The following is a 9,956-nucleotide window of genomic DNA, read 5'->3' on the forward strand; positions in this document are numbered from 1 at the left end:
CCCTTCCATTACTTTACTGAAGATCGAGGGAAGACTGATGGTGCAGTAATTGACTGAGTTGGATTTGTCCTGCTTTTTGTGTACAGCACATACCTGGGCAAGAATCTACATAGCTGGGTAGATGCCATTGTTGTAGCTGTACTGGAACAGCTTGGCTAGGGGCACAGCAAGTTCTGGAGCACAAGTCTTCAGTACTTTTGCCAGAATATTGTCAGGACCCATAACCTTTGCAGTATCCAGTGCCTTCAGCCATTTCTTGATATCACGTGGAGTGAATCGCAATGGCTGAAGACTGGCATTTGTGATGCTGGGGACCTCTGGAGGAGGCTGGGACGGATCATCTACCTGGCCTTCTGGCTGAAGAATGTTGCAATTGCTTCAGCCTTATCTTTTGCACTGATGTGCTGGACACCTCCATTATTGAGGATGGGGATATTCATGGAGCCTCCTCCTTCAGTGAGTTGTTTAATTGTCCACCAGCATTCATGACTGGCTGTGGCAGGATTACAGAGCTTAGATCTGATCCACTGTTTATGGGATCGCTTAGCTCTGTCTATCACATGCTGCTTATACTGTTTGGCATGCAAATAGTCCTGTGTTACAGCTTCACCAGGTTGACACCTCATTTTTAGGTATGCCTGGTGCTGCTTTTGGCATGCCCTCCTGCACGATTCATTGAACCAGGTTTGATCCCCTGGTTTGGTAGTAATAGTAGGGTGGGGGATAAACCAGGCCATGAGGTTCTAGATTGTGCTGGAACACAATTCTGCTGCTGCTAATGGCCTACAGTGCCTCATGGATGCTAGTCTTGAGTTGCTAGAGTTGTTTGAAATCTATTCCATTTAGCATGGTGGTAGTGCCACTGTACAAGATGTAGGGTTTCCTCAATGTGAAGATGGGACCTCGTCTCCACAACGACTCTGCGGTGGTCACTCCTACCCATACGTCATGGACAGTTGCATCTGTGGCAGGCAGTTAGTGAGGATGAAGTTAAGTATGTTTTTCCCTCTTGTTGGTTCCCGCACCACTTGCTGCAGACCCAGTCCAGTTTGAGACAGCTCTCCCAATTTTGGCACTAGCTCCCAGATGTCGGCAAGGAAGACTTTACTGTGTTGGCAGAGCTGAGATTGCCCTTGCCATTTCTGGTGCCTAGGTTGATGCTGAGTCATCCATCTGGTTTAATTCCTTATAGACTTTGTAGCGATTTAAGAGTCAAACACATTGCTGCAGGTCTGGAGTCACATGTAGGTCAGACCAGATAAGGACAGCAGATTTCCTTCCCTAAAGCACGTCATTGACCCAGCTGGTATTTTTATGACAATCAGCAATGACTCCATGGCCATTGTTAGACTTACAACTGCAAGTATTTATTGGATTCAATCTGATACTTGGTGTATAAATTGACCCCATTTTTGGAAGAATTATTTGGGGCTTCAAAGGTTGAAAGGTTGACATGTACAACTTTCATGAGTGAATGAAAGCAGAATGGTTAATCAGCAGTACTGATTGAAGACAATCCCTTAAGATGTCCATTCCAGCTGACACCAGGGACTTTACCACCTTTCACAGCTTCAGGAACCCAGACACAAAGACAACACTGACACCTGCAGCTCTAACTAGTTACCACTTTAAATCAAATCAAACTTTCAGGCTGCCAGTTTACAAGGGGAAAAGCATTCTGTACACAGCCTTGGGACTTAACCCCTTAGAAACTGAATCTAATACAACAGAAATATTGTAACTATTGTCAGCTATGAATTAGTTAGCACTCTCGTCTCTGCATCAAAAGGTTGTGAGTTCAAGTCTCACTCCAGGGACATGAGCACTGAAGCTGACACTCCAGCGTACCATTGAGGGAGTGCTGCACTATCAGAAGTCCCATCTTTCAGATGAGTTAAACCAAGGCTGCCCTCTCAGCTGAATGTAAAAGATCTCATGACATTGTTTTGTAGGAGAGCAGATGAATTATCCCTGATGATCTGGCCAATTTGGACCCAGCAACTGATGTCACAAAAGCAGATTATCTGGTTATTATTACATTGCTGTTTATGGGAGCTTGCTACGCTCACATTGACTGCCACATTTCCAACATTACAACAGTGAGCACACTTCAAAAAGTACTTCATTGGCTGTAAAGTGCTTTTGCACACTGTGTTCGTGAAAATGCTGCATAACTGCAAGTGTTTGTTTCTTTGGAAAATGTTACACTACATGTGAACTGGAAATTATAAACCCATTTATGGGAGAAAGTATACCAGCCCACAGTGACACTGAATCTTATTGTAGGCTCCTGAGTGTTTCAGTGAATAGGAGCACACCATGTGACAAAACAAGCCATTTAGGTTGTGCCAAAAAGTGATTTATTTTGAATTATTAATCTATACAGAAGATTGAAAGAAAATAGCAGATTAAGATACAATATTCAGCTTACACCAAACAGATCTTTCCTAGAACATTAAATGAATCTCGAACATATCACATCGTTAGTACATTGAGGTATGATGGGCTGAGGGAACTCAGGTCTGTAGAGACTCACACCCACTCCCTCACCATACTCAGGATAGTTATCCTCTCAGACAGGAGAGTACAAACATTACCCCGGTATTAATCACACACCTGTCACCTCAAGAGGATCCGTCTATAATTCACATCACCAACTAAAGCAGGGTAAGAATCTGTATTATACTAATGGCAGCTGCAGTTCCCACAAAGTATTCAAAACTACTTGTTCCTAAAATAATTTCTTTTGCTTTTTTGACATTGTGTCTGTTTAGCAACCTAATCTCCACTACTGTCCAACATAAAAAGATATGAACTAGGAGCAGGAGTAGGCAATTCAGCCCCTCGAGCCTGCCCCACCATTCATTATGATCATGACTGATCAAATTTTGGCCTCAACTCCCATCTCCCGCCCTCTCCCCATAACTTTTCAACCCGTTACTAATTAAAAATCTGTCTATCGCCTCCTTAAATTTATACAGCGTCCTGGCATCCTCTGCAATCTGAGGTAGTGAATTCCACAGATTCACAACTCTTTGAGAAATGTAATTCCTCCTCATTTCTGATTTAAATCTTTCATCCCTTAGCCTAAAATTATGGCTTCTCATTCTGGAATGCCCCAGAAGGGGAAACATCTGCTCTACGTCTACTTTGTCTATCCCCTTTAGTATCTTATATACCTCAATTAGATCTCCTCTCATCCTTCTAAACTCTAGCAAGTACAGGCCGAAACTGTTCAATCTATCCTCATAAGAAAAGCCCCACATCTCTGGAATCAATCTAGTGAACCTCCTCTGAACTGCCTCCAGTGCAACTACATCTTTCCTCAAGTAAGGGGACCAAAACTATGCACAGTACTTCAGGTGCGGTCTCACCAATGCCTTGTACAGTTACAACAACACTTCCCTATTTTTATATTCTATTCCTTTAGCAATAAATGCCAAAATTCCATTTGCCTTCCTTATTACCTGCTGTACCTGCATATTAGCTTTCAGGACACCCAGATCCCTCCGCACTGAAGCATTCTGCAGTTTCTTTCCATTTAAATAATAAGTCACCTTTTTATTCTTCTGACCAAAATGGATAACCTCAATCCTATCCATGGTAAACTCCATCTGCCAAATTTTGACCCATTCATCTAACCTGCCCATATCCATTTGTAAATTTCTTATTTCTTCATTGCAACTTACTTTCCCACCTATTTTGGTATCATCTGCAAATTTAGCGATAGTACCTTCTATCCCTGAATCCAAGTCATTAATATAGATTGTAAATAGTTGGGGCCCAAGGACTGAACCCTGTGGCACCCCACTAGTTACAGCTTGCCATCCAGAAAAAGACCCATTTATCCCGACTCTCTGCTTTCTGTTGGTTAGCCAATCCTCTATCCAAGCTAATATATTACCCCTAACTCAGTGTGATCTTATCTTGTGTACTCCCAACTCCCTTGACCATCACACATCAGACGTTGTTGGGCCCTATTTAAGCACTCAGGGTTAAACCCAGCAGCTCCACCTCCATCGCCATTGCAGCTCAAACTGATGCAAACTTACACCGGAGAACAAGAAGCAACTTCCACATCCACAACCCCAGTGCAAACCAGCACTGAATGACCTGTGTTTCTAGACTCAGTCCTGTGAGCAACGCCTGCAAAAAATACAAAACCGAAACACTGTGGATGCTGGAAATCTGAAATAAAAAGAGGAAATACTGGAATACTCAGCAGGTCAGGCAGCATCTGTGGAGAGAAGGAAAAAAGTTAACATTGAAAGTGGATGGCCTTCCTTCAGCCTGCAATAAAACGCTTCATGACAGGGGACGACCAATGGCGGTCAGAGGTCCCACAATCCCCGCGTCCCAGAAACAGCTCTATCATTTTCCCCAGGCGCTGACAGTGCGCATGCTCCCCAGGCGGCTCTGATTCAGCCTCTGAGCCGCACTCGCTGTTGCTGAGGCTGCGCTCGGCCCCGCTTAGCTTCCGGGAGCTGCAGCAAGTGCGCATGCTCGGCGCTTATATGGAAGGGGGTGGGGGGGGGACGGAGCCTGCGCGGTGCGCCCATGCTGATAGAGATAGACCGTATTCACTCGCGCCATGTTTTCTGGGTAGGTTGGTCCTCCATAATTCCACCTTGAAATAACTTAGAAACTTAGCATTCGGCGCTTAAAGCCTAAATTCATTTCGGAATCAGCAATGTGTCAGAGTGAATTAATTAAAAAATGGTCAAAGTGTCTCTTCCTCAACCCTGAGATAAAAACAAAATACTGCGGATGCTGGAAATCTGAAACAAAAACAGAAAATGCTGGGAAAACTCAGCGGATCTAACAGCATCTGTGGGGAGAAAAACAGAGTTAATGTTTCGAGTCCGTTTGACTCTTCAACTCTGAAAATGCTTTTCCAGCATTTTCTGTTTTTGTTCCTTCCTCAACCCTGCTTTTCTCTCTTATGATTAAAGTGATACAACGCCCCCCTCAGCCGATAGATGGTCGCTATTACACCAGTGAAGGGGAAATTATCAGGGATTCAGTAAGAGGGAGGGCAGCATCACACAGCATCAATCAATGACAAATGACAAACAAGGAAAACACTACGTTTTGAAAGTCATAACGTCGCCCTGTTCAGAATTTGCTACCACTCCAATAGTTCGATTCTTCCCAAGTATTGCAGTACTTGCTTGAATGTCCCTTGAAAGAATAGGTTGCATTGATAAAGAGCATTACGTGCTTATTTGCTGTTTCTCCCTTCACACAGATGTTGCCAGACGTGCTGAATATTTGTTGCATTTTCCATTTTCATTTCACTCCAAGCGTTTCAGGTGCTTTGCTTGTCCTTCCACCTGTGTGGCTGAGATTGTGTGACTGTACTTTACAAGGTTGAGATTGGAGATGCAGTTTTGAAAACCCTGTAGCTGCAGTGGATGAAACGTGAGGATTGAGTTGGTGAAGGAAATTTGGTAATTATCTTGCATAGCATTGACATGCCCTTGGAAGGAAGCTGCTACATGCCCTCCTGTTGTACATCCGGTGATCTGAATTGTAAATTCTATTTTTGATTTGTAAATCAGAGGCCAGCACAAATGCTGTCCTGCCTCCCCGCCCCACCACAACTTTTCACTGTTGAGTCTCCCACATCTGGGGACTTCACAGGTGTCAGCACACCCAAAGTGCAATGGGAAAGCCTTGTCCTGGGAGAACATTTTTCTGTTGCAAAAATGTAATTTATTCATAAAGTATCTGAGAGAACACTACAAAACATTTCAATATAATAAAAGTAAAGTACTGTGGATGCTGGAAATCTGAAACAAAAACAGAAAATGCTGGAAAAACTCAGCAGGTCTCGCAGCATCTGTAGAGAGAGAAACAGGATTAACGTTTCGAATCCATATAACCTTTCTTCAAAACTTTTCAAAATGGCCATCACAGAAAGTGTAGTGATATTCAAATTGATGACTTAGATAATGTTGCACTCTGAGGTGCTTCAATACAGCTGTGACACATGTAGTTTTCACTGCATATATATTCAATGTGAGTCATACAGCCCGAGGGGCCTATACCATTCCCAGCCCCTTGATGTACTATGGCAGAAAGGTCTTAGACAGTGACTCTTCCCCATTGCACCTTTGCGGCAGCTGCCCCAAGCTTTAGAGCATCCCTCAGCACGTAGTCCTGGACCTTGGAATGTGCCAGTCTACAACACTTGGGGACAACTCTTTGCACTGGAAGACCAATAAGTTTTGGGCAGACCAAAGAGCGCCTTTCACCGAGTTGATGATCCTCCAGTTGCAGTTGATGTTTGTCTTGGAGTGTATCCCTGGGAACAGCCTGTAGAGCACAGAGTCCTGTGTCACAGAACTGCTCGGAATGAACCTCAACAGAAACCACTGCAAGTCTCTCCAGATCTTCTTTGCAAAGGCACATTCCACAAGGAGGTGAAGAATGGTCTCTTCCCCACCACAGCCACCTCAAGGGCAACGTGCCGAGGGGGTGAGACTCCTGGGATGTAGGAAGGATCTGACGGGGAGGGCTTTTCTCACCACCAGCCAAGCTACATCCTGGTGCTTGTTGGAAAGTTCTGGCGATGAGGCATTCTGCCAAATGACTTTGTCAATCTGCTTGGGGAACCATCCCTCAGGATCCACCCTCTCCTTTTCCCTCAGGGCCTCTAAGATGTTACGTGCCCACCACTGCCTGATGGACTTGTGGTCAAAGGTGTTTCTCTGCATAAATTTTTCCATGAGGGACAGGTGGTACGGCACGGTTCTACTACTTGGAGTGTTCTGCGGCAGCGTGGCCAGACCCATCCTTCGCAACACCGGGGACAGGAAGAACATCAGCATGTAGTTACACTTGGTGTTTGTGTACCGAGGGTCTACGCACAGCTTGATGCAGCCGCACACAAAGGTGGCCATCAGTATGAGGGCGATGTTGGGCACGTTTTTTCCCCCTTTATCTAGAGGCTTGTACATCGTGTCCCTGCGGACACGATCCATTTTCGACCTCCAGATAAAGCAAAAGATGGCTCGGGTGATCGCCATTGCGCAGGAGTCTGGAATGGGCCAGACCTGTGCCACATACAGCAACAGTGAGAATGCCTCACACCTGATGACCAGGTTCTTACCCGCAATGGAGAGGGAGCGTCGCTCCCACATGCCCAGTTTCCTTTTCACCATAGACACTTGCTCCTTCCAATTTCTAATGCATGCCCTGGTCCCTCCGAACCATATCCCCAGCACCTTCAGGCCGTCAGCCCTGACAGTGAAGGGAACAAAGGATCGGTCAGCCCAGTTCCCAAAGAACATGGCCTCGCTCTTCCCATGATTTACCTTGGCTCCCGAGACCAGTTCAAACTGGTTGCAGATGTGGATCAGTCTGCGCACTGACAGTGGATCCAAGCAGAAGATGGCGACATTGTCCATGTATAGGGAATCTTTGATCTGAGTGCCTCCACTGCCTGGGATTGTCACTCCTCTTATGCCCGGATCCTTCCTGATGGACTCAGCAAAGGGTTCGATGCAACACACGAAAAGAACAGGCGAGAGAGAGCAGCCTTGCCTGACTCCAGATTTAATCGGAAAGCTATCTGATTCCCACCCATTGATTGAGACTGCACTACTGATGTTAGTGTAGAGCAGTTGGATCCAATTGCGAATTCCCTCCCCAAACCCCATTTTGGAGAGCACATCCACCATGTAGGTGTGCGATATTCTGTCAAAGGCCTTCTCCTTGTCCAGGCTGATGAGGCAGGTGTCCACACCCCTGTCCTACACATAGGCAATCATATCCCTGAGCAGCGCGAGGCTGTCAGAGATCTTCCTGCAATCTTTTTTACACCTGCTGAATCTACTGTATGTGAAATGGCCACAGGGAGTGAGAAATATAGAATTATAGAATGGTTACAGCACAGAGTGAGGCCATTCTGCCCCTCATATCCTTGTCAGCTCTCTGAAATAGCAATAGAACAATAAAGAAGCAAAAGTTATGTCTGGAGGAGGTGTAAATGGCTGATTGATGAACAACTGACTTCTGAAAAGAGAAACAAGTGAAAAACCAGACTGAGTGGGAGGTCAGAGTGAGAGCCAGGTCACCAGTCATTTTAAATCTCCACCTTGGCTCTGGCGATTAGTTAGTTAATGTTCCTGTTAAATTAACGGACAATCGTGGGAATTGATCCTGTCCTAAGAAACTGTCGCTCCAACACTTACTGCCCTAAAAAAGAATCACTTTGACATTTGTTTTCCAGCAATTGATTTCAGTCCTGTTCAACTTTCCTGAAACTTAATTTAACCAAATCTTTAGACAAGGTCCCACATAAAAGCCCATGGGATCCAGGGGGAATGTAACAAGCTGGATACAAAATTGGCTCAGTGGCAGGAAACAGGGTCATTGTTAACGGGTGTTTTAGTGACTGGAAGGCTGTTTCCAATGGGGTTCCACAGGCTTATTACTCGTGCTTTTTGTGGTATATGTTAATGATTTTGACATTTTTAAAAATTCATTTATGGGATGTGGACATTGCTGGCTGGGCCAGCATTAATTGCCCATCCCTAATTGCCCTTGAGAAGGTGGTGGTGAGCTGCCTTCTTGAGCCACTGCATTTCCTGTGGTGTAGGTACACCCACAGTGCTGTTAGGGAGGGAGTTCCAGGATTTTGACCCAGCAATAGTGAAGGAACAGCGATATATTTCCAAGTCAGAATGGTGAGTGACTTGGAGGGGAATTTCCAGGTGGTGATGTTCCCATCTATCTGCTGCCATTATCCATATCAATGGCAGTGGTCATGGGTTTGGAAGGTGCTGTCTAAGGAGATTCGGTGAATTCTGCAATGTATTTTGTAGATGGTACACACTGCTGCCACTGTGCATCAGTGGTGGAGGGAGTGAATGTTTGTGGATGTGGTGCCAATCAAGCGGATTGTTTTGTCCTGGATAATGTCCAACTTCTTGAGCTGCACTCATTCAGGCAAGTGGGGAGAATTCCATCACACTCCTGACTTTTGCCTTGTAGATGGTGGATAGGCTTTGGGAGTCAGGAGGTGAATTACTTGCTGCAGGATTCCAAGCCCCTGACCTGCTCTTGTAGCCACAGTATTTATATGGCTGGTCCAGTTCAGTTTCTGGTCAACGGTAACCCCCAGGATGTTGATAGTGGGGGATTCAAAGATGGTAATGCCATTGAATGTCAAGGGGCGATAGTTGGATTCTATCTTGTTGGAGATGGTCATTGCCTGACACTAGTGTGGTGTGAATGTTACTTGCCACTTGTCAGTCCAAGACTGGATGTTGTCCAGGCCTTGCTGCATTTGGACATGGACTGTTTCAGTATCTGAGGAGTTGCAAATGGTGCTGAACATGGCTAAACTTAGGGAGCAGGACCAAAAAGTTTGCAGATGACACAAAAATTTGCCATGTGGTTGATAGTGAGCAGCTGTAGACTGCAGGAAGGTATCAATGGACTGGTCAGGTGGGCAGAATAGTAGCAAATGGAATTTAACCTGGAGAAGAATGAGGTGAAGTATTTGGGGGAGTCAAACAAGGCAAAGGAATACACAATTAATGGGAGAATACTGAGAAGTGTAGAGGGAGTGAGGGGCCTTGGAGTGAATGTCTACAGATACCTGAACGTAGCAGAACAGGCCGATAAGGTGGCTAAGAAGATGTATGGAATCCTTTCATTTATTTGTCAAGATATAGGATATAAGAGCACGGAGGTTATGCTGGAACTTTATAGATCGCTAGCTAGGCCACAACTTGAGTGCTGTGTGCAATTCTGGTCACTGCATTACAGAAATGATATTATTGCACTGGAGAAGGTACAGAGAAGATTTATGAGGATGTTGCCAGGACTGGAAAATTGCAACTATGAGGAAAGATTGGAATGGCTGGTGTTGTTCTCCTGGGATCAGAGGAGCCTGAGGGGAGATTTCATTAAGATGTACAAAATCGTGAGGGGCCTGGATAGAG

General features: G+C 45.2%; 1 non-coding gene across 1 annotated transcript; it reads right to left on the minus strand.

Moving 5' to 3' along the window:
* Positions 1-5,558: 5,558 nt before the first annotated feature.
* Positions 5,559-5,718, minus strand: LOC121292084. Its single transcript, XR_005946189.1, has one exon. It is a non-coding gene; the product is annotated as a U1 spliceosomal RNA (small nuclear RNA).
* Between the last annotated feature and the right edge of the window lie 4,238 nt (positions 5,719-9,956).

This window comes from Carcharodon carcharias, chromosome 19, assembly GCF_017639515.1.
Source record: "Carcharodon carcharias isolate sCarCar2 chromosome 19, sCarCar2.pri, whole genome shotgun sequence".
In the NCBI taxonomy this organism is placed as follows: domain Eukaryota; kingdom Metazoa; phylum Chordata; class Chondrichthyes; order Lamniformes; family Lamnidae; genus Carcharodon; species Carcharodon carcharias.